Source organism: Sturnus vulgaris, chromosome 4 (genome assembly GCF_052056855.1).
Source record: "Sturnus vulgaris isolate bStuVul1 chromosome 4, bStuVul1.hap1, whole genome shotgun sequence".
NCBI classification, from domain to species: domain Eukaryota; kingdom Metazoa; phylum Chordata; class Aves; order Passeriformes; family Sturnidae; genus Sturnus; species Sturnus vulgaris.
In genome coordinates, this window is record NC_142246.1 from 71,899,660 (window position 1) to 71,923,505 (window position 23,846).

Sequence of the window (23,846 nt, forward strand, 5' to 3'; positions counted from 1 at the left end):
ACAGGGGAACCACTGGTGCAGAATGAATGCAAATCAGGATGCCAGTTTATTTTCCAGTCAGTTCTGCACATAACTAGAATCTAATCCAGTTATGGTAAATAGTGAAAATCTTGACGTAAGGGTAAAACATATGTAAATTGCCACTGTGATTTCTTAAACTGAACTGGAATCCTGCAAATGCATCGTGTTTCATTATTCTCTGCAGCAGAAAAGAAAATTCAGTTGCCAAGAGAAAATTAAAAATAATAATACCAGGAACACACATTTCACAAATGCATTCTACGTCTTAAAAAATAAGGTCCCTGGATGCTATAGAAACCAATAAATTATTACACAGGCAAAGTATCTCAGCACAAAACAAATTATCTGCTCACATATAGAAAAATGAAACGGTGCCACTTCAAATCTGAGCACAGCACTGCTGGTGTGCTCTGCACCGCTAATGAAGCTTTAGAAGCAATCATTGATGACTCTGCAGAAGTCATGTCTGCTGCCAGAGCTGTCACTTCCCATAAAGGCCCAGTGGGGAAAGGCACAGCAACGTGTGGAGCCGCTGGGTGGCGGGAGCAGGAGAGGCGGGCACGCTGTGCCCTGGCAGCCCCACGCGGGTGCCCCTGTGCCCGCTCTGCCAGGGCTCCTGAGAGCTCAGTGGCTGCCCGGCCACAGGGGCACTGTGCTGCTCGGGGCCCTTCTGCTGAGCACGGCGCTCTGAGCTCACTTCTCCTCCTTACACACCGCGCCGAGTGACAGCACCGCCTGTGCCTTCAAATGCAAACACAGCACCTGGGCTAAATAAAGCCATGGCAAGGATGGGTGGTTTTCTGCATTATTTATTCCAACTCATCCTAAACCAAAATATTATGCAGCTAAGTAAGACCAAAACCAGAAGTTTGCTCTCAAAAGTATTCCCCAGAACCGTACAAAATATTCGATGCTAACATAAGTGAGGAGCCATTTGATTCCAGAAAAAAAGCCAAGGCTGTTTACCCGCAAGACACAAAGTTAAAATCCTCTCCAAGGTTGGTTGTTTCTGTTTTGTTTTTTCAATTTCATGGCACTTTATCCGCAACTCAGTGTTTTGTTAGAGAAAATGAGATGATGCCTAGAAATATAAAGGATTCCAAAAGCATAGCAAGGACAATACAGTGTAGCTCCCGAGCCTCTTCTTGCAGAACAGAAACTTGTTTTTCTATTGTAACCCTGTTACACAGCAAACAAAAACAGATTTGTGAAACCCTCGCTAATGTGTGCGCCTACTGAGGCACTGCCTTTGTCTGATGTATTTTTCTGTATTGCCCTCATTTCACACTTCCTCAGTTCTTTGCCCAAAACCTGCAGAAGCCAAAACACAGATTCTCAACAGTTCCACCTGTGCCCCTCAGGCTCCTCTTGTCATCATCTGATTTAGGATCCTACACTGTACATTGTTATACAAAGCAAATTATGAACAGTTGAGTTAAAACTCAAGAAACAGAAATGACTCTGACCATAACAATGTAGACTGTGTAGAACAAACAACAACACTCACCTTCTGTAGCTGGGAGTTCATCAGAAGCAGGATACACATTCAGGAGAAGTGTCCCCCCCCAGCACAGTATTTGTCACCATCGCCTTGTGAAGTGCAGGTATGCCTCCTTGTTTGTGTAGCAATCCCCATCTGCTTCCAACAGCCATAAATTGAGAGGTTACAGGGCTTAAACCATTTCCCAGTTATGATATGTCTATCAGGCAGCAACAGCTGGGCAATAAACTTTCAGCCATAAATGTTCCTGAGAGCGGGAAGTTCATGGCCAAAGCCATAACCACGTAACATCAATTGATGTCTGAAATGCAATCTGGGCACGTCGTTCCCTCTAACACCCGACAATACCTTACACTGCAGGTACTTACCAGCAGCCTCCAGGTTAAATAACACCCGCTAAGGTCAGCTGGGATGGCTCTGAAAGGCTCCCTCCAGTCAACCGGAGATTTGTGGCCTCCTCTGAGCCTCCAGTGCTCCCTGATTTCATCCCAGTGCCATCGAACACTCTCAATATCACTTTAGACTGGATATTGAAATCACTTAGCAGCAATAAAAAAGAAAAGTGCCACAGAATTGAATCCCATTTTGCTCAGCACACAACTCTAAACTATTACCAGTGTGAAATGAAATCTAATGTCTCCCTTAGCAATCCCATCTTCTTTGTCCTTTTGTTTTTCTAGGAGCGTTATGATACAGTAAATCCATTTGGACACACAATAGTACACGGGTCACACCATAGATTTCAAGAAGAGTTTCCCAGATTTACGTAGCCACCGCAGCAGGTTGTTTTTCAGCCATCACACTCTGACATAAAAATCCATTTATAAAAGCAGAAGGAGACAATGCAAACACCTCAGTGTGCTGCTTTGGATTGGGGCAGTTCATTATTGTCTTCCCAGTAGCTGGCATGGGGCTACTGGGTGTTTTGGATTTGTGCTGGAAGGAGTGCTGATAATTTGGGGATGTTTTCATTGTTGCTGGGCAGTGCTCACACAGAGCCCCAGCCTTTTCTGCTCTCCTGCAACCCACCTCCTTTTCCTTAGGTTAATTCTCAGGGTGTTACAAAACAGAAAATGTGATTGAATCACCACAGTTTCATCTAATGCCCTCTTCAGGGACGGGGACTCTACAATGGTACAAACACTGTTCAGAAAGGAGACACCTTGACTTTCACGGGGAAAACAAGGGAACTGCTGTGGGCCTGTGCTATCAGAGATGCATCCTCTGAGTCCTGCCAAATGCTCCCTGATACTCAGCCTGTCTTTCCCGCTGTTTGTGATGCCACCTCTTTCTCCCCAACCACATCTCCTCTTCCCCAGCACTGGAAGTTTTGCTGGAACAGTGCATACAAGGCAGGTGACTGATGTGCAGAGCTAACTAAGTGATGGATGTGCAGGGCAAGTGAGGATACAGCATGCCCCAAGGAGGAGTTTTGGGGGAGGATTTCTGCACTGTCAATTACTGAGAACAGATGTAGCTTATAGAGCTTGGGCGGAAAGCTCATCTGATTGCTCTTGGCCAAGTTTAGATGATGGCTAGTCAACAAAATGCGATGCCCAAGAGACTGTGAAACTAAACCCTCTGGAAACATGTCCAAAGAATAAACCAAGTGTAAGGCAATACTGCACTAATAAATCAACTGAGCCCCTTAACAGTAACAGAGTCAGATTTGCGTATAACGATGCTGTTTAAACCATCTGAGTGGCTTGTCAAAGCTGTTCCATCAAAATAATACACATAATTACTTGCATTAAACAAAGTATAGTCAGCTGCTAGTTTTTCTCAAATTTAATAAATGCTATTACTTCCTGCAGCCTCTCTAGGTAGCTGCCTGTTCCAATGTCTTGTTGGATTGCATTTTTAACTCCTCACTATTATTTCTGGAGTTCCAAAAATGTCACAAAGACAGGATCTGGCATGGGGAGCCTTTGACGCAGCTCATCAGAATTACAGACTGATTGGTTACAAACTAAAAACTCCTAAATAAAAATAAATACTGTTGGAAGGGAAGCTTGCAGAATATCTGCACTGCTGATCTTGCTCAGTTAATAAGAATGGTGTATGAAACATAGAAGTATAAAAAATTAGCAAAATAAAAGCTGAAGATGAATGTTACTTAAAATATATCTCTATTGTACAGACAACAACAACAGGGAATATATTATTGATTATAAGGTAGCTCACTATTTCATGGGAGGATATTACACAGGTTTTCTCCATCTGACTTTCAGACAGAGCACGTCCATCAGTGCTGGACCAGAACACAAAGCTATTGCTGGCATTAAATGGCATCTAATGGTGTGGAGTAAGACAACTTTTGGCAAGAATAACAGAGTAACATTGTCATAATTTGTCCTCTCATTTATGTTCAAAGTTCAGCAGAATCCTACAGGAAATTATGCTTTCAACCATTTTGTTTTCCATCTGTAACATAAAATTGCTGCTTAAATGAAAGCATGAAAGCATTGAACTTCATTGCCCAAAACCATTTTGGCTGGGGAAATAGATAACTTCAAAACTGTGTATTGAGTTTCTCCTACTTTTACAATCAACTGGCATAAGGCATGATTTAAGCAAAGAGAATTCCCACGTTAATGCAGGAGATGGAACAGCCTGGCCAATTTGGCACTGAACATCCACAAACACTGGGGTAAAGCTCTACCCAAGGGGAACTCCCAGCTACAGAGAGCAACAGCCCACACCACTGCACACCCTACAGAGCCTCCCATCTCAGGCAGGGGACCCCTCCCTCTGCCCATTTTTCACCCTGCATTTCACCTTTGATTTTCCATATCCCAAGTGACAAGAGAGTTTTTCTCTTTCCTGAGATAGATTTCCTTTATCCATTTTTTTCTTTAAACAAACAACAAAATGAAGAAAATTAAAATCAGTACCAAAAGGAGAAAAAGACTTCTTGTTTTCTAGCCCAAACATAGGTTGTAGGATGCAAAGTAAATGTCTGCTCTTAATTTTCCCCAACTAGACTTGAGATACTAGTATTAATAATAACCACTGGAATTTGCAGTTAGTTCCCAGGAAGGAAATTTGACACACAGGTCACACATCTTTCTTTAGTTTTCTGTTTCCATAGGCACCGAAAACAGCAAAAAAGGGTGTGGAACAGATGGGTGGAAGGACAGGTAGAAGGTGCCTTTCTGCAGTACAGGTGTGAGGTTCTTATCTACACAGGTTCTCTCCCTTTCCTGGGCCACATTTCCAGGAGATAGATGTTCCAGCTTCATGTATGGATTTCTGCACATGTATAATCTGAGTGAAAACCTCTTGTCACCATTCATATATTAATAATATCCCTACTGCAAACAAAGGTGAAAAGCTCTTAAATGGAAAAATATTGTTCCTCTGGGAAAAATAAGTTAGCCCAGCACTAAAAGCCCTGGATTTTGATGCTTCCCCCCAGCCATAGTTGTGTTTGTGTCTCTTAGCTGAGGTATATGGCAGACAACCATTTTATGTCATCTACAGGCTGTGTATGTAATAACAGCATCCTAATGTCAAAATTAATTTTATTTTATAAGACACTACCTCTTAAAGTGCCTTTTACACATAAATGTGAAGGGAGACTATCAGCATGGCTGTTAGACCATAATAAAGGATGTTCATGACTTGTCTCTTAATTATGCTTTTTCACTCTCATCCTGTGGCAGTACAATTCCCTTTTCAACCACAAACCTGGTTCATGACATACACATAATGCAGTAAAACTGATGCACATGAGAGGAATGGATCACATTAATCTGTGCAACTGAATCAAAAGACAATGCAACTGCATTGTCCTGTAACTCAGGGAGTCTCTTTCAGAAGATTTTGAAAGATCCTGTTGCTGCAGATAATGCTGTCTGTGTGGTTTATAATTTACAGCAGTCACGTTTTCTATAAAACTTGCAAACATTAAACAAAATATAGTTGGCTCGATTTTTTTCCTTAAATAACTCTTAACTTTATCATTAGAAAGTGCTCTCTCACCTTTCTTTACCATATCATATTGACATACAGCTGTTGAAATGGGGACAAAAATCAAGATCTTGTTTGTATTGGCTGTGTTCTGTACTTACATGACAAGCATTTGTCTGCTTAGTTAAGACAGAACTGTTGACTGAATTCAGTATCATTAATAATTTTCCTTATAAAAAAATTACTCTTCTGGACCAGAAAATATTCTATTAAAGCTAGAAATGTTGGGGGGGAAATTAGAATTACCATGTATTCCATGCTGTTGGAATTTTCTTTGTCCCACACTTAAAATTACAATGCAGTATTTTGTTCTGTACACAAATGTTGACAACTTTGTTTTTCTCTAATCTGAATAATTTCACATCGATCTGAAGCAGTAATATCCTCATGGGAATTGGCTTAAAGCAATGAAGGGAGCTTTTACCAAATGTTCTCCAAGAAAAGCTGATGTTTTGAATATAATTGGGAGACAGGCACAGCACTGAACCAGATATTCCGGGTTCCACATGGTGCAGTCTACAGAGACAAACCAGATGTTTAGCACTACTGCTGATACCCTTGTGTCCATGGGGAATTTTTCCATTTATTTGGAAAACATTTTATTAAAAATAGTCAGAAATCCCAGCACATCAGCAGCATGTGGTTTGTTATAGCAAATGTACAACCTAAAGTGTTTGAGAATATCAGATTTCTCTTTTAAAAGGAAGGGCTTAAAAAGCATTCAAACAGTTCAGCTTTAAAAAGCACAGTCTTTGTTATCTAAAATAGACTGGGCTGCTGCAGCCCAACTATTTCTGAATAAAAGCAGGTCATTATTAAAAAGAGGAGATTTGTAACAGCAGCCATATGACAAAAGAGACTGTCAGACACAAGCATCCACAGGAGTAATGTGTGGGGTTTTGCATGATCGAGAATAACTCCCAGAGGATAAGATGAGGAATATGGGGTTGGACTTTCTATGCTTTTGTGCTTTTTGTTCTGTGAAGACAGTAGCTCTGAATTTTGAAAGTATCAACCTATTCTCAGCAGGCTAAAGATACCTACAATTTTAAAAAGTCACTGGAATTGGGTGCTCTTGAGTCTTCAGCCATCTTTTAAACAGACCAAAGCAAATCACTGGCACTGTAAATGGGTCTCCAATGCCACCAGAACATAAAGATAAAAGCAGTGGCTCTGGTACTAGCTGGCCACCATGCAGCAGTGACACTGTTTCCAGTGCCACCAGGCAAACCAATGCTCTGCACACACATCCCACCTGCTGTGTATTTCTCCTTGCTCTAGAAGCTTACTGCTATTTGCTATAATTCCTTAGCTCAGTCCACCTCCATCAAACACCAGGCTGGGAGGGAAGCTCAGGGAATTACCCTGTGGAAGAGAGGAGAAACAAGGACTCTGCTGCTGGCTCATCACTGTGCTGAGTACAAACTCACCTGCACTGGGTACCTGTGGTGCCTTTCAGCCCCCTGACAACCTTCATAGCTCTGCTTGTTGTGGCTGGCACACATCTCTCCACGGGGGCTGGGTACCACACCACTCCTTTAAGCATGATACACTGCAAAATGGAGCAGGGATCTCAAATGGCCTTCAGCTGTTAACCTCAGGAAGCAGCTTTAAAAATATTATTATTGTAGTTGTTAATAGTTTCCAAAAGGATGACTCCCAGGGTAGCAAGAGCTCATTGACTTCACACTTGCACATCCTTCTCCAAGGTTAAATGGAATGGTTTGTGAACACACAGTTGAGAGAGAATTACCTAATGAAGTGCACTTGCCTGAGCACAGCCAGCTCACACAGAGCTTTCTTGCAAACATAAAAAGGTGCTTTTAATGTGAAAACCTGCTTTTGTTCCCAGCTTGGAAATGTTTATGGGAAATTGTGCTTTTAGGCTCTGGGACACACGTATGCATAAATGCACAGAGCTCTGTTAGCATTTACATCATTGTGGTCTCAAGGGGGAGAAGGTCTGAAAAAAACCCCATGTTTTTACAAAAGGACAGAAATGAAATTATCCAAGTTTGAGCACGTTAGTAACAGTGACAGCCAGATGGACTTACCAAGTTAAATCCACTCTGCTGACAGGCTCCCAAATGAACAAGGCACAAAAGTCAAAAGGAGCCATCTCCAAGGCAATACTGCATAGCTGGGCTCTGAACTTCTCCAACCTAGTGATGAGAAAAGAGGGCATTAGGCAACAGCATTTTTGGGGGGAACTGGAGAGAAAAGATGATGCTGAAGTGATGGACAGCGTAGTGTCCGTGGTAGCTAATGTGAGGAGAAATTCATTTACTCTCAAACAATAATTCCACTTCATACAAAGACATTAAATAAGAATTCCTCTGAAAATATCAACTGAAACTCCAGGTGTGACTCTTTTGACTTATACAGTAATTTTTCAAACCACCACAAAGAGCAAGGCAGTCAATATTTTTATACTTTCATTAGATCTATGGAGTATCTTTTTGTGTAGTGCAAGCTCCCTTTACTCTCATCCTTTCTCTTCTTCTCAGAGGTGGTACTTCACTGGAATATCAATCATGGATAAAAGGTAATCTCCATAAGAATCACTGTTAGCTAAATGTGCTCACCTCTCACACCAAAGAGCTCCAAAGTGCACAGAAGAGGAAACTGAAAAGAGACAATCACAGCTGCCTGGAGAATAAGATTCATGGTCTGCAACAGATCTTTCACACGATGGTAAGACATCAATTGCACATTATGAAAAGAAATAATAAAAGAATAATAAATAAAATAAATCATTTAAAAAGACAAATATTTGTGTGCTTCTCATCCTCTGGGAGCGTGACTCCCAGTCTGATGGACAGATCCCCAAAAATGCATCTCAAGAGCTTAGTGAACCACTAAGACCTGCTCTCCTGCCCTCCTGCATAACATGAGGCACAGAATTTCACCCAGGCATTTCTGTATCCATACAGAACATGGTCAGACTAACAAAATCCAACATTTCTGACTGGGTAACTGCCAGCCCCCACCTAGAAAGTGTAATCAGATTGGATTGCCTACCAACATCCAGAATATTAGCTAGGAAAGATCTTGATAAGCAATGCTTACAATTTTAGAATTGTATTTCTGGAGCTTTTTCATCTCTTATTGAGCTCTTGAGAATACATAAGATATGAGCACTATCTTCTGCATCTTTTCCCACAATGCAACAAGAAAAAATTGTATTAGCAACACTCTAATGAACTGGTACGAAACAGAAGATTCATACATGACTGTGTTTAAACCATGAGGGAGTGAAATACAAAGACAAAAGAGACATCAAGTCAGCGTTATTATTGGATTAAAAAAAGCAAGCAAACCCTTCAAACCTGTTTATTAAGCAGTGCTGTTTGGGAATACTCTCCTTGCTTTTCTAATTGCTTCCCCATTGGGAGGAAGGCAGAATGCATCTGTTGATTCGACTAAAATTTCCTTCTAGAAGGGCTGTTTGACTTCTAAGTAACACTGAAACACAAATAACCTCGCTTGATTTACATACAAACTACTCTGATGAGCCACATGCCTTCCCCTGGCAATAGCTGAAGCAACACAGGCTGTGACTGAAGCTCTTCAGCTGTCCTGCTCCTTCCCCTGCTCAGACACTCCACGTTCTGCAGGGAATGAGGGAATGGTTACTCACCATGAAGTTGGGGAGAAAATTCCGTCACTTTTAAGTCTTCAAATGTCCAGTCCCAGCTTCTTAACATTTTGCTTCAACAAAGTACATCAGTGCTGATGACAGTGAGGGGAACTAGCAGTGTTTGTTACCTGCTTTCTTTTAGTTATGCTGTGAAGTTAAAAAAGGAAAAATGTTTATTGGTATACAGTCAGTTTCCATCTAAAAGCTGAATCTGACTGCATTTTGGTTTTACTTGGGATAGATTCCTGACAGAAGATGCATCTTTCTTTTTAATTAATCTATTCAGGGACCCTAACTCCACACAGAAGCTCATGCTTCTTATGTAATTACTTCTAAAGGCTTTTTCCAGCACAGCGTGGCTGTCTCTTCAGATTACTTATTATGTTTCTTTTCCTCTCTTAGTCTTTGTTGATGGAACATCAGCTCTAAGTAGTGAATTCTGTAAGGAATGCTGCCTGTTCCCTGGGAGCCTCCTCTGCAGAGAGAACTGAACAGCTTCCCCTTCTCCTCCGAGTGCATCTGTACAATCCAGAAAGGGTTACCAGCTCGGTGTACAGGCACAGAGCCTTTCCATCCTTCCTCCTGCTGCTGAGAGCTCTGTGTTTACAGGCACGAGAGGCAAAGCTGTATCAAGAGCATTCTCTAAACACCACAAATGTAAAAAGAACTAGCACAACTCTCTGGTGCATCAGTTGTGACGCTCAGGAACCATTCTGTTCAATATTTAATCCCAAGGCTCCTTTAGCAGCTTGTTCAATTATGGGGTGAAAGAAAGAAAGAAAAAAAAAGGGAAGAGGAAAAAAAGAGATACAATTAGCCCAGAGTTCCCATCACCACCACCATTCATCACCAGCCTTGAGAAATCAAAACTCTTTATTCTCTCCCACTCATTCCGCTCATGTTTAGCACTTCTATGTCAAATACATCAGATTCAAAAGGAGTGATTGAGAAATTCTTTTTCCTCGAGTAGGCCAACAATTCGAGTGCTGTTGTGAATGGAAGGAGCTCTCTTTGCCTTAGCTAAACTACACACAAGTACTAAAGCAACACACTCAGCCAGGCAGGAAAAAAGCCTTCTTCATTCTCTGCAGATTATAAGAAAAGGTACAGGGAAAGGGCTTAGCTCTGTACTCCAGGAAAGGCTGTTGATCCCATGAATGCACGAGGGGACATGTTTGTGCTGCTTTCAGGGAGACCGTGACACTTGCAGCTTTAGCCTTTCCCTCTCTGCAGGAAGGGCTCTTGAAACCATGAGTTAATCAGGTGTGAGGTGTGTGTGTGGTGCCACGAGCTGTGTGTCACTCACAGGCTGGATCAGCCCTGGAGCTGGCAATGATGCACCTGGGAAGGAACACGCAGGTACCTCTCCCTGTGCAGCGCCCTGGGAAGGAGCAGCTGCCACTGTCACTGTGCATCACCTGGAACACAGACAAGGGAACCACTGCCAGGGTGAATCCCTCTCCTGCCGGTCAGAGGACGCCCAGGGAGCTGCTACTGGAGCACCTTTTGCTACTTATCTGTATTTTTTGCCACAGAAGCCATGGCTGTGCAGGCAGGGGATCACACACCAGCATGAATGGGCTCTGATTAATGCAGATGATATCTGACAACCTTTCGAGCTCCTTCTGGGCCGGCACGCTCCATTAGTCTCCAAATGTCACAGAAAGGTATTTAAATCAACACTGTGGAGAGCAGGGATTAACAGGCAGGGAAACACAGCTACCAGAGCAGCCACTGCAAACACTGCACACACACCGTGTGTCTCCACTGGCCCTCCCCTAACAGACGTTTATTTGGGATGGGAGCTGGAGATGCCAGCTGAACCTGCCCTGCCCACTTGGGACAGCTTTGAAGCCATTGACACCCAAAGGACATCGAGGCCTCAGCTCCAAGGCCACCAGTGCAGCTCTGCACCACCAGGCTCAGGATGGAATTGCACACGCTGGCACAAACCAGCCTCAAAGCTCTCCCATATCCTGGTCACTACTCTTTATAATACCTCTGCCCTGTCCTCCTTGCCCTGGGATGCCCTTCCAGGGATATCTGTACCTCCTGCCTGATCCTGCTGGGGCTGCTACAACTCACTGACTCCACAGAAAAGCACCACAGCAATAGAAAACTCTGAAACTTCACGCCCTGCTTGCCCACCTCTCCTTCCCTCACACACCCAGCAGGACTCCCCCAGCTCACCCTCCAAAGCTGAGCCCCGTGTGGCTCCGGGCTCTCTCCCTCCATGGGTGGCAGCCCTGGAGTCTGCAGGGGGCAGCTGCTGATTCCAAGCAATTCCATTCCATGTTTCTGGTGGATCGGGACTGCAGTGTGGATCCCTACTCGTGCTTTCACTTCTGCTGTCACAGAGCACCACTGCTCTCCCTCACCCCTCCACAAATCCCCACTGTTGGCTACATCATCATCTTGACCCAACGCTTTCTCCCTGCTTTTGCAATATTAAAAAAAAGCTTTTCCAGAGCACACAAAAATGTAAAGCAATGTTACAAAAGCACGCTTGTAGCAACATTTACAGATTTATAGAGTTAAATCACTGCTGTGCCTCTAGGTTAAGAACCACGGGGGCACTCCATGTGTTCCCATTGACCCATCCAAATCCCTGCTAGCAGGGATAGAAGGAAACAGTTCAAGGTGTGCTTAAAAGCCTATTGGATCAGGTGAAGGGGGCAGCTGCCAGGCACCCAAAGTGCCATCACCTCCCACCACCATCCTGCCCCAGCCCACAGCAGGAGCACTCACGTTGATTTGATTTCCAGGCATCAGGCTCGCAATTGTTAACTACTGTCACTTACTGATTAGACACTGAGCAGTTCCAAAAATACCAGTCTGGGGGTGACAATTTTCTGTTAATGTGAAATCTGACATCATAGGAAAAAAATGGTGCCTGGACACAGGCAGGCATTTGTTAGCTTTTAGATATTAGCACCAACAATTATTTCTGCTTCACTTCTTACACTTTTTGCGAGTTTTAAATATTTAGTGTTCAGCTTGTTCAAAGATTTATTTTGCTTTATCTTTGATATTTGCTTTTTAACTGTCACACCTTCTTTGTCACTGCTTCCAACATTCTGAGAACTTACATTTCTAACTTACTGAGAATGTATCAAGGGGTTTGGTGCTGGTACTGATACACAGATTCAATCACCCCATGTCATTTTCTTACCTTCAAATACACCACTGAGGTGCCCTGGTTACAGTGCTCTCCTCAACAATTGCTCAGCTAGCTTGACTCCATTTTTCAGAATAAAAGCCCAAACAAACCAAACCTAAAACCTAAATTATTTTTGCACATTTTTTCACATGAAAGGGACTTTACACGTACAGAATTGGTGACACGTGGTTCCCGAGCTCTCCATTTTAGGCATGCTACGTTTCTGCTTATTTCATAGTAAACTGTGTCCTAGTAGTTGATTTCCTGGTAGTAACCCAACAAGTGCAGTGATAGATGGTCTGTTACAGTCTGTGAGAAGGTCAGCATTTCAGCCTCACCACTCTTACACCCTCCTGGATACTGAAATACAGAGGGTGAGTCTGTGGCCTCGAGGGCTGGCCTGCTCTTCCTGCAGGTCCATAAATCAGCTCCCAGGACTGAGGCTCTGTGCCAGCAGGACACTGTTATTTATGGACTGGAGATGTGTCTCAGGTGCAGGGCGAGGCTGAGAGCAGATGAAGCTGTCCACATAGAGGCAGCAATTCTGCAGAATGAAGCTGCTTCAATGAGAGGGCCTTGGGCACTCAAGGACAGTGCAGCCCACCTTGTAGTCAGGTGTCAGAACACTGATTAAAAGGTGCTCACTTTGGCAAATGCTGTCTTTGTTGTAGGATCCTTTGCCACCACCATCAGCCAGACAACACACTGCCCTTCACACACCTACCCAAATTGCTGCTGGGCTCTAAAGCAACCAAGGGGAGAGGCTCTCACAAACAGCTTCTGATTAAAATGGAAAATAACATCAACTTACATTACAATATAATTCAGTGCTTGTTTGATATTTTCTTTTCACTCTAATAAAAAGGCACTCATAATCTCTCACAGATTGTTGCTCCCTGAAAAGAAGCATATCACAATATGCACTGACTGCAAATGCCATATTTAAATATTCAATGCAGCTGTACTTGTAGAGACCTGACAGAGAAAATTCCCCTGCTCTCTCTTCCTCCTCATTCAGCAAATCAGGCAGAGGATTTTGAACATAAATTCAGAAAGTATTTTCATAAACAGAATATTTCAGCAGTTAAGACTGTGGTTTTAAGCAGTTCCATCTCTCCACACATTCTCTTCCTATGCCTTGGTGGAAATAAATCAAACTCTTAAGCTGCTGCAATAATCTCTAAGAGACAAAACAGATGGAAAAAATAATGGGATAAAGTACCTTATGAGTAAGATTTTGGCAACACAAACCCAATGCTTCTGTTCTTTACCTAAATGTTTAGACTTACAGCAGACAAAAACAAAATAAAATTGGTTTTGTTTTAAATATGTGGCATATTTTATATAGAGCACACTTTTCATATTACAAAACATTACACAGGGAAAAGTGACTCTATCAAACAAAATACTTCAATATTATTCACTGGATTTTGCCAGGAGCCCCCAGAAGGAAAGAAGGCCTTACGTGCACGTGCAGCCACTGCAGTCCTCCAGTGCTGCAGCCACACAGCCCCAGGCTGTGGCAGAGGGCAGACCCAAGTGCTCCCACCATGCTCAGGGCTGGGGTGAGCTCCTGGGGATCCCTGAGGTCAGGGAATGCACACCAGCTCCCCCCTGCATGGAAAAGCAAGTCAGATGGGATTGCAGTGGGAACAACTGCGTGATCAGGCATGGAACTGCTCGAAAGGAGCCTGGAGCAGCACCAGCTTTTACTCCTTTTATTACCTTGTCTCCCCATTACACAGCTTAGCCTGTGCTCTCTTAGCCCAGTGGCCCTGGTCTTGCCATCCTAATTCCCCCTTTTTGATATTTATTGGGTATTTTCTCGACCATCTGCCACAGCAGTTTCCTGAGTCCTCATTTTTTTATTTACAAGATTTCTCCACTACTCACACTGTTATTAACCCACAAATGAGGGTTAGCCTGGACAGCTTGGACATGATTTCCTCTGATTTCTAGATGGTTCCTGAAGTTTCTTGTATTTCTATTCTGCTCATGCCACTTTGTGGCCACTTGCTTGGGCACTGTTTGGGTGTCAGTAGTGTCTCACACTGCCATCTCAAAGAACACAGGCAGGACAGCTCAGTTGTGTAACTCTAATGTGTATTATGAACTTGCACTGAGATGGATCAACTTGCTGAAGGAAATAAGACTAAAAAATAGCAAAGTATGTACCCAAGGATCCTTGTGCAACCTCAGACCTACAGACTGAAATTCTTGCAGGATGTTTAAAGATATGCAGCTAATACCTTGAAAGAAATACATTTCAGGGAACCTATATTGACTAAGAAGCAGGAAGAAAGAAATTAGAATTAGGGTTATGGAAGCCCATACTGATACATAAGTAAAAATGTGTGCATGTTTGCATGTGAAATCATCCAGCTTAAAAGCACACAACAGGTTTGGGGGTTTTTGGTTACTTGGTTTTAATCTGTTCCAAGTCATGATCCTCAAATTGGGTTTTCCATAATTGGTTTTAGCTGAGCTATAATGCATTGAATTTAGAAACCTTAAGTCTTCTTCATCTTATGTCGTTTTTTGGAGATGAATATTATAATAAATTTCATTTCATACTGGTAACAAGTGCAAGACTTGAGCTAAATATTTACTGTTAGGAAAAATGTAACACTTTTCTTTTTGAAGCAGAGCAGCTACAACATTGTCTGTAAATGTTTGCCATTTCAGTATTAATAACCACGTTTTTATGACCTCATTCAAGAAACCCACAAGAAGCTGGCTGTTCTTTTTCTATCATGTTTGTGCCCTTTACATCATTTCCTACTTCTAATAACTAATGATGATAGGTAATTACTTAACAGATGGTAAAAGCTCTTTAACGGCTTTTAAGGACTACTGAGCGCTGCTGCGTTTTGGGAGCATTAACTTCTGTGACTTTCCATCTTCCTCAGGTCATTCCAAGTTTGTTTGTTCAGCCGTCATTAAATATTCAAGGGCTTTTAGAGTTTAGTTGTTTTTTTTTAATTCAGAACTGGAGGTTAGTAACACGCTACTTCAAACCATTGTTATTTAAAATACATGTCCTTTTCGAGGCCACCCTTAACACTGAGAAACCATGAGCCCTTGCTTTTGTCCCCGGGTGAGATGAGCACAGCAGCCCAGGGCATCTGACCTTTCATTACCACAGACGCAGGTCTCTCTCTCTCTCTCTCTCCTGTAGCAACAAACTGTCACATCATTAACAGAAGGCTGGGGGGAAAAAAGTCAAACCCTAAAACTTAAAAGAGGTTGGTCTCATTAATGTCCTTATGCTGAATTTACATTATCTCCTGAGTTACACAGGCAGGAGAAATTGCACATCAGAGAAGGCAAAAGTGAGGGATGAAATTCACAGCTGAACACACACAGAGTTAGTGACCCTCTCCACACTTCTCTTGAACTTGGAGTAAGTTGCATTTTAACCACAATAAGTGCTGGCCTAATTACTCAAGCTCCTCTGTACAACACCAGCAACTCTGCTGCTGCTTTTCCAGTTCTAACAGCTGTTTGCCTGGGTCCGTATGGAAATGCGTATGAGGAGCTGTGGCTAAAGACACAAAATTGACTAAAAAAATAATTTACTGCGGCACAAATTAGCAAAGACTATCTCTAGAAACAAGTAATTCATTTTTATGAATGCCGCTAAAACAAACTCTTGCATTTTGCATGAGACTTTTAAGCTGGAAATAATAAACAAATAAAGTCAGTGTGATTTCTTCATCTTTAAGATCAAGCAGCCCTCCTGGTATATGGCTATAGTTACAAATGATGAAGCTGTACATTTCTCACCTGATGCAAAGAGCTGCACACAGATGACTGGACACACCATACACGAGCTCTGGTTAAGTGTGATCACAAGTGTGATTCCCTGCTAGAAACAAACGTTCACAACTGATTTGTTACTTAAAATAAAATGGGTACATAATATAACAAATGGATTCTAAAGTAGAAGTCGTGAAACTTCTATTTGAGGTGAGTATTGTAAATCCTCCTCTGTATATGTCACCCTCATATGTCAGTGTGTATTCATAGTGCTGCAGCTGTCCATCTCTGTGTGGCACTCAGAGGCAATGCCACCTCTTTGGCAGTGATTTAATATTTAACAAACAGCTCCTGAGGTCAAATAACACACTTGTTCTTATAACTAAGAGAAGTACAGTATGACTTGCCGATTTTCCTCTGCATAGCCCTGAATTGCTCCAAGCACAGGTATCAACCTCCCATTTGGGTGCACCAAACCTGAGTGCCTCCTGCAACACAGCAATTTTAGTTTGGACTGAGAAGAAAATGATAATGATTTGCCCTATGAAAACCCAAGCATGACCTCAGCTTGTATTTTGAGCACATTTAGTAAACTGCTGTTCTGAGGGGATTATGTGCACACATACAGTGATATTTATAATCATCACCATACAAAAATGGACCCTCTAGGTATTAATTTCTGATGTACTAAGCACTTGCTTTACAATTCCATTGTCATCTTGCATCACTGTTCCTTGAATTTAGAGTGTTTTGTACCATGGCTCCCTATGATTTAGGAAGTCTAAGCAGATAGAGCTGATTGTATGAGTCATTTGCATATTCTGCTCTTTTAGAAGATAACAGATACAATCTAAAAACTTTTAAAATAGCACTATCTGTGCACAGCTTAATAAATTGTTATGAATAAGCAAAATCCTCGGTTATGTTACACTCTAAATTAGCCTGGGCTTTACATGAGTTTGTAACAGATAAGGCAAAAAAATGAACAAAACTGATCACAAACCGAATGTAACTCTGGGAAGGTTTCGTGTGAGAGGAAGGTCCAGAAGTGTCCATGCCTGAAATGAAAGGGAGAGAACCTGTGCCCCAAAAATTCTTCCAAGATGCTTTTATTTAAATATTTAATTAATCTCAGAAATAATTATTTTTATATTTTAAATATATGAGCAAATCAAGCAAAATCCTATCATGAAACTGCATAAACAGTAGTTAGATGTAATACACATTATTTACTCTTACAGTCTGAGAAAGGAAATGTAGTTCCTTTTACATATCAGATTTTAAAAGGCTTTTTTAAAGGGCTGAGAAGCCACAGGTTTCTTCTGATATTTGAACTAATCACAATGAAAAATTATCATTTGGTAGGACTTCTTACATTTGCTGCAATGTCATGTCTCTACCAGAAAGCATGTACAGGAATGTGTTTTCAAGGTTCTTGGCTAATGGGTTTTCTGTATGTCTTTATCATATTTATTTGGATTGAAACAATAATATTAGAATTGCTTCCATAGCCTCTGGGAACTCCAGCACACAACTTGCACTACAGCAAAACTCTGTCACTACTGAAGCAGGACCTCTGGCAATTTGTAGTTATAAAGGAAGTGTATTTGCAGAAGGCAAAACAAGCACGTTGATATTACTAAACATGACAGCAGGTCAGTGTGGGGACAAGACAAAAACTGAGCTGGATAAAACATGAGTAAATCATCCATATTTCCATCACCTGTCCAGTTAAAATCAGTTAAAGCACTGCTGGAAGTCCTCTCTGAGCCAATGGTCTAATTTATTCTAGAGAAGATAAAGGAGACATCAACACTTGACTGGCAGAGCCCTCACTGCATGTTCCAGGATCCTTACCCACACCAGGCATCTCCTTGAAGCAGACTTGGATTTACTGTCTCCTTTCCAAGGACTTCTGGGAAGTGAGAGCAAAGGAGATCTCACCTTACACAGAGCTGATTGCACTTGAGATCTCTGGACTCAGGGGCCCTCTGGAGTTTGCACAAGTACCCATGAAGAACAGGGACAGTTCCTGGGGACCATTTCATCCTGAGAAGAAAGATGAGATAAGCTTAGTATTCAGGTGGTTTAACAGAAATGAGAGTACAAGAATGGTTATTTTTCATCCTTTGGTTGGAACCAAACAATGCACCAAGTGGATCAGGTCAAACTCAACAGACCCTGTTAAGATTTTTGTCCTAACGATCACTTGTGAGTGAGTATAAGGAAATACTCAAATATATGCTGCTGTGGAAAGGTATCTGAGAAAAATATCAAGCACTGCTGCCAAAGTACAGTGAAAGTTTGCAAATCTGAATGAGTTTCATAGAAGACTTCAAGACTGCAATAAACTTTACAGCATTTATTCATCTTCCAAATAATCCTCATATAAATAGAGGCTGTGAACCTTCTGCAGACTGGGAGGTTAAGGAGAAGAATAAAATGGTGGTAGTAATACCTATGCTTCTTCTACATTTTTATACTATTTTAATTTATTTTTTGTAAACTTGACTCCACTCCAGTGGGAGAAAAAATAATTAGAAAGAGGAAAAAATCAGCCTAAGTAAAATCAAGATTTGATTGTTAGGCAGCAGCTGGGATTCTGATGGTCTGGTGCTTAAACCTCCACAGTGCCTTCAGGAGCTCCACAGTGCAACCACCATCTGTAGCTCTGGAGCTAAAGGAACAGCAGGATAGGAAATAAATGATAGGAGGTAAAGAGAACTCATGGTATTTTAAGTTTACCCCCTTTGCTTTCTTTGTTTAATTTTCTAGGGACGAAGTGACCAAATAAAAGACAGAAGCAGATTGTCATTTATTCTGGTTGAGATTTTTCACAGCTAAAATTAAATGTTTATAAAAGGTACAGCATTATTGTTGCTGTGTCTACACCAGCACCACCATCATCTCACTGAACTGCATACAAGTGCATTTACATTTAAAAAAGCAATCTTTTTTATCCTGGTGATATGAAATAACAAGAATTTTGGAATGAAATGGTAGTTGTTTATTTCTAGGCTCCTGTATGTAACATTATATCCCAAAGTCTGAGTCTGTACAATTAACACTACCCATCTGATGAAAAGGAAACTCTGTTTTTATTGGCAGTAACAAAGAAATTTAGACCAGGATAATATAATATGCATTTTTGAGAAAGGCCCAACTATGGATGAGAATTTCTTACTACAGGAAAAGGTTTCTAAAACCTCATTACTGAAAAAAACAGTTATCTTGGAAAAAAGGATCAGACTATTTTCTTTAAAGCTCAGCCATTATGAAGTGTGTTTGGGGTTTTTTTAATCCTTGAAAATCCACCTTCTCCTCTAGCAGCTTGCAGCTTTTTTCTCTTTATATTAAGTAAGGATAGATTTTCTTACTTATATGAAAAGCCTGTGGAAAGAAAAATCCTGCTTAATTCTTCACAGCAGATCTTTGAGCACAAACTTCCACAGAGCGACTCTACATTGCTCTGAAAAATGGGAATGGAGTTCTGGGTGCAGCTTACAGACTTGGGCTCTGCTCTAGTGAGATACCTTAAGCTGATAAAGATGAATTTTATTAAGCTAAATCCTTTCATTTCTGCCCTTGGACTTTGGAACAGGTTGAATGTGATTTCAGGAAAGATGATATCTGAGCTTTGGACTTTCAAAGAACTGAGAAAAACACATGTGCCCCATTTCAAACCTCTTTTTTTGATCTGGGAATACAAAGTGTGGCCTGTGCCACTTTGTGAGCAGAGGAGGGGGCAGCAGGACACACCTCTGGAAACAACTGGAGAAATGTAAGACTTCTGTGCTGCTGAAAATAGTAATATTATTTGCCCAGTGGGTGCTTAATTTTCTTTGAGCAACGCTGCTGTTCTTCAGCTGTGTCTAGCATTTGATTTAGGAAAATGAACTGCTGTGTGGTTGACAGATGTTTGAGGGAAATCATGGATCATGATTTGGGGAAAATGATGGATAACATTCCTCACCCATTTACTTAAGGTGCTTTTTCCTCATTAAAAATGTATTTCAGGCAAACTGAGTGCACCGTATAATCTTGTAGCTATGCAAGTAAAATTCACTTTTGGATTAAAAATGCATCTCTGAGTTGCATGCAGAGGCATGAAGCCATCGATCTTGGCAGCTTTAGCTTGTGAAGGACAGAGGGACCAGAATGAGGAGTGCAGGATCATGGTACAGATAGGTGCATTCTGGCTTTCCTGGAGACTGGGGGCACAAGAACACAGGCTCTTGAAGCTCCTTCCTCCAGGGAAATGCTATCTGTGTTGCCTCTTAAAGATCTTACCAGTAAGCCCAGCCAAGGTTTCTTGCATTTCCATGATTGTGTTGGCTAACACCAACCAGACCAATCAGCAGAGATCACTTCCTTACCCTCCTGCCTCTGCCTGTTGGCAGTGCCTTTCCTAGACTTGCATTAAACTGGGATTTTGGGAAGCTGGAGTTATCCACTGGGGTTGGGCAGTGCTTCATACTTCCAAAGCCTGAATGAACACCAACACATTATTAACTGACCACTGGAGAAGGATACAGCAATAAGTAAGCCATTTCACAAGAGCACACAAAAGTAATTACTCTAATACATTTCTAGCCAGGGAAAGTGCACTTGAAATCTCATGGAAAAATGGGTTCTCTCAGGCTGCAACACCTTTCTGCTAATTCAAGACTCACAGGACTTCGATAATAGTGAGTGAAAGCTCCCAGCATTTTGCCATCCTCTGAACTCAGAGAAGTGAAAATGCTGGTTTACCAATTACCAGGCAGGGCATCTCCCGTGCCTGCTCACAGATTGTCACAAAAATCTATCAGCTCTGAATGTTTCTCACTGGAGCATCACACAAACACTTGCAGAAAGGGAGAAGCAGGAAAATTTTGAATTATAAACAAAAGAATTTGAATAATCAAGACTTTAAAAACAGTGCTTGCAAATAAGCACAAAATATTTCCACAGATCCAGGAATTCAGATGATGAAGTGCTCGGAAATGTTCTGCCAGAGGGCTGTGTTTTCCCCTTCAAGAAGTTTTGATACATCAGCAGCCATATGCTTTAATTTACTGGTTTATGCTAATTTAAGTGACATTTTACTTCTGATGAGAAAAACCTAAGTAATCTAAAAATCTATGTGATGTTTCAAAATGAGTTTTCACTTAAAATGTATAATACATATGCGCAAACAGATTTTGATTTTGTCAAAACTTCTCCAGCAATACAATAACAACAGGAAAATAAGAAGGAGCCAAGAAAGGAGAAGAAAAATTGCCACTGAAGGAGACTGGGGCTTGGGGTCATGGAAAACCTTCACTGTTGGTAGACAATTATCTTTTCCACTGGCCAGGCAACGTTACTGCTTTTGGTCAGCATGTAGGGACCAGATGTGCATGGTCTTGATTCTGCCTCACTGAAAGGGAATGGATTAAATGATCTCTTGAGATCATTTTCAATTACAGATTTCTTTAGTTTTACACTTTCTATAGGAAAAAAACAAATTCTTGAGTAGCTGCTTTCACAGACCAGCTTTTCGGTCCTACTCCATTAAAACAAAAGTGATTACAGAGTATTCTGAAATTTTGTTTCCATGGAAGCTGGAGATATTAAAACAGACATGATCAAATACAGGATACTATGAAAAAATTAGATTAGGTTGCATTTACAAGACTGCAATAAAATATTTGCACTGGCATTAGGAAAACATTTGGGGAAATCCCCAGGTCAAGCTGGGGTGCAGGACTTGCTGACTTTAAATTATAGTGCAGGTTTTGATAGTCTGTAGGTGAATATCATGGCCAGGTCATCAGTAGCAAGTCTCCAACCAGGTTCCAATGAAACATTCATAGACTTGAACTGATCCTTGCTTCTGATCCTGGTTTTGAACCCGTGGAGTCTTTCAATGTATGGCTTCAAGCAAACTTGGTGCTGTTCTAAGCAATTTTGGATATCAATACTTTTGAGAATGAAAAAGGGAAATTGTCCTTTGACCTTGATTTATGAAATACCTTGCACTCTTTTTAACCCATAAAGAGTACATTCATTTTTGTCTTACGGAAAAAGCCAATTATGACATTTTTCCAGAGAAGTTCCTTCCAAGGAGATTCAGCTACTGCCATCTATTGATATATACTGTGAAGGGTCACTGTGAAAGTGCACATCTTCCCTGTACCTTTTCTAAGAGGACTGTAAAATATCAGGGGTGAGAAAAGAATACTGAAAGAATGCTTCTCCTTCCCAGCAGTGAAAAGCAGGGATTTGGAACAGGAAGCAAATACCAGGAGTAGTTTGAGGGTGGGGTAAAGGCACACACAGATTTTATTTTACAGGTAAATTTTCCAACAAGGAGAGTAACATCCATATGTATGGGGTGATCTGTCACTGACTTCTCTAAAAATCAGTCTGAGATGTGTAGCTGTGTTTTCCTCATTAGCTCATATTTAGATGAGCTGGTCAATGTTCAGCTCTTTAACATCAGCCTAACCTCACTGGACATGCAAATCGTCCAAGCCTTTGGACAAGAGCCTATTTCCAACCATCTGTGGAAGGAATGCACTGACCTGAATTAATTAAGTGAAATTAAGCCAGTTTTTTAAAGGGATGAGACCAAAGCAGGAGATGCACTGAATTGGAATAAGAAGTGAGTTGTGACTTCCAGCAAAACCCTGACTACGTGACAGGGAGCAAACTGTGAAGTTGAGGAAAACAGCTTGGGCAGAGTGACTCCATGGGAATGGAGGAGAAAACAGGGAAGGAGCCAAGGTAGAATTTAGTAATTTCTTCTTGTTGTGTATCTCAGCCAAATACTGCCATCCCTCAATCCTCCTTTTGGTTTCCCTTGTGCTGAGCAGCAAATAGTCATTATCTCCTCCAGTCTAAGACCCAGGGTCTGACAGCTGTAGAATAGAGCTAAGGGCTTTTTCAATGTTATGGCTTTCCCTTTCTCAAATAAACATCAAGGCTATTGCCAGGCTTTCATGAACATTTCTTCTCTCACTGCCTCTTTTACCTCTGATCTTGTAGAAATAAGAATTTCTCCCTTCTGAAAATGAACTTACCTTGTCTAAACAGAAATCTGCTTTATTAATTTGTTTTCAGCTGAAATACAACATATCCATTGCACACTTCCTGCACTATGTCAGCATCTTGCTAATTACTTAAACAACACAGTTTTCTCCTTTTTTTTTTAATGAGACATACTGGGGAGAGGCAGAGTCTGTCTTCAGTTACTCATTTCATTTATTCAAATTACAGCTTTCTAACTCAATACTGCAAAAAAAGTGCTCCAGGGTAAATTTGGAAGTCTGCTGTGTTAGGATCCCCTAAGTGTAATGCAATTAGAGCCACGCCATGAATGACTAACACTTTAAAAGCAATTATTTCACAACGAGGTGAATTTCCACCTCACAACAAATATTTCTCAGGGTTTTGCGTGTTGGTGTTAAGAAGATTAGAGAGGTTAAATCAGCATTTATAATCATGAAAGGAAACAGAGCTATCTTACTCTTGTCTGAGGCAGCTGGACTGGGGACATGGGGGACTGGAAGGGAACAGAGGCCTGAAGGTTCTCTGTGTCCTCTGGATCAGCCTCTTCAGAGCTTCTTGATCCCGTTGTCCATGGTCAGGCTCTCCTGGATGAGAAGATCACTGCAGTGCAGTGGCACAGACACATGGACTCTGAGAAAATGAAGGGAATTAGCATTAACAAGCCAGTTAGCTGCTCTATTAGAAAGTGCTAAAGGCATTCAATCTGATGGCAAGACTGTTCCTCAGGGAATTACAACCACCTACTAGGAATACACAAG

General features: G+C 41.5%; 2 long non-coding RNA genes across 11 annotated transcripts in view; both read right to left on the reverse strand.

Annotated features, from left to right (window-relative positions):
* Positions 1-16,163, reverse strand: part of LOC148224095 (uncharacterized) — a 58,884-nt gene extending 42,721 nt beyond the window's left edge. For 6 of the 9 annotated variants that reach the window (XR_015803466.1, XR_015803461.1, XR_015803459.1 and 3 more), the window contains exons 1-4: positions 16,081-16,163; positions 9,135-9,281; positions 8,080-8,175; positions 7,549-7,656 (exon numbers count right to left, since the gene is read on the reverse strand). This is a non-coding gene — a long non-coding RNA (uncharacterized LOC148224095). The remainder of the gene's footprint in view (positions 1-7,548; positions 7,657-8,079; positions 8,176-9,134; positions 9,282-16,080) is intronic. The other 3 variants (XR_015803467.1, XR_015803465.1, XR_015803464.1) reach the window with 1 other exon arrangement.
* An 877-nt stretch (positions 16,164-17,040) lies between these two features.
* LOC148224096 (uncharacterized) lies at positions 17,041-23,720 on the reverse strand. Of its 2 annotated transcripts, none has more exons than XR_015803469.1 (3): positions 23,546-23,720; positions 17,911-18,102; positions 17,041-17,111 (listed from the first exon to the last, which is right to left on the reverse strand). It is a non-coding gene; the product is annotated as an uncharacterized LOC148224096 (long non-coding RNA). The 2 variants fall into 2 exon arrangements; XR_015803470.1 differs by having other exon boundaries at positions 17,050-17,111; positions 17,998-18,102; positions 23,546-23,718.
* Positions 23,721-23,846: the final 126 nt, after the last annotated feature.